At 43.8% G+C, this 1,396-nt stretch overlaps 1 non-coding gene across 1 annotated transcript; it reads left to right on the top strand.

Moving 5' to 3' along the window:
* The first annotated feature begins 916 nt into the window (after positions 1-916).
* Positions 917-999, top strand: TRNAL-UAA (transfer RNA leucine (anticodon UAA)). The gene has a single exon. It is a non-coding gene; the product is annotated as a tRNA-Leu (tRNA).
* Positions 1,000-1,396: the final 397 nt, after the last annotated feature.

Raw genomic sequence — 1,396 nt, 5'->3', positions numbered from 1 at the left:
GGGTGTCAAAAATCCTTGCACCAGCCCTGGCTGCATGGCACTCAATCAAATAACGTAGGCATGCAGTCCTTTCCAGGACCACTTCCACTAGGCGTTGCAATCTGAATCTGGCTGCTGTTGGTTAAAATAAAACTCATATTCAAGTCAGAGCCAAACAGGATGGTCAGTACTGCTCACTTGAAGTGGTTCTAAAGGTTGAAGAGTTTTTACCTCAAAATTTTCTGCATTGAGTTAAAAAAACTTTCCCCTCCCTCCATACTTACCCAAGCCCAATCTTGATCCAGCAATGAGCATGAGAGCACAGATCGCTCTGCTCTCTCCCTCCTTATAGGCTCAGAGACAGCAACAAGAGCCACTGGCTCCTGCTGTCAAAAACAGCCATTGAGGAGAAAGAAGGGGAGTAGGGCCAAGTCACACAGAGTTGGTTTGGAATGAGCCCACACAAGGGCCCCCATAGCAAGCTGTTCATTATGTTGCTATGAAGGCACTTGGGGGGGGGGTTGAGGGGATCGCTGGTGGGGGACTCGAGAAGCTGGACCATCCTCTCATTGATTCATAGAGCTCCTGTCCCTTCTGCTGCCCTGGAGGGGCAGAGCACAGAGCAGTGACCGTCAGTCACCGCTCTTTGCTTAGAAAGAACCCATGAATTGAGCATCAACTACAATCTCTTATATGCTTCCTTTTGGTTTTCTAAATATACAACTGAAAGTAGTGCGAGCAATACTGGAAGAGGCTTGAAGAGGGTGCAGAGCTTAGCAGTGTTGGAGGAAGGTGGCAATGGATGAAGATGTCAGCAGTTAGGAAAGAGGATTGCAGGGGTGAATCTCAAGTGCTGGGAATGTGTACTTGCACTGTTCCAGAAGCTGGATTTTGGACTTTCAGGAGTTATCAGTGCTACCAACATTGCAAGTAGGTAACCAGGATGGCCGAGTGGTTAAGGCGTTGGACTTAAGATCCAATGGATGAATATCCGCGTGGGTTCGATCCCCACTCCTGGTAAGAGCAACATAGCATTTTGACCTAATTGCTGCTGGAGGTTATTGCTCTTTTTATATTATTTCTGCTGGAGGTTATTATTGCTCTTTTTTATATTATTTCTGCTGAAGGTTATTATTGCTCCTTTTAGATTAATTCTTTTGGAGGTAGTGTGGGTTATAATTGCTCCTGGGGAGGGGGTAATTATTGCTGGGGACAATGGGAGTTATTATTTCCAGGGGTTATTATTAGTGGCAAAAGAACAATTGTCCAGATGGCCGTACTCCAAAAGTAAATACTTTTATTAAACAATAGTCCGTACAAAAAGCTAACATGTTTCACACCATTAATATAGGTGCTTAGTTATAGCTACATAACAAACATTCTACAATGATATATATATATATATATATATATATAT

The sequence above is a fragment of the Lithobates pipiens genome, unplaced genomic scaffold (assembly GCF_037356315.1).
Source record: "Lithobates pipiens isolate NorthernLeopardFrog02 unplaced genomic scaffold, aLitPip1_a1.2 Scaffold_8, whole genome shotgun sequence".
Taxonomy (NCBI): Eukaryota; Metazoa; Chordata; class Amphibia; order Anura; family Ranidae; genus Lithobates; species Lithobates pipiens.
The sequence above is the reverse complement of the archived record's forward strand: the minus strand, read 5'-3'. Positions and strand labels throughout refer to the sequence as shown.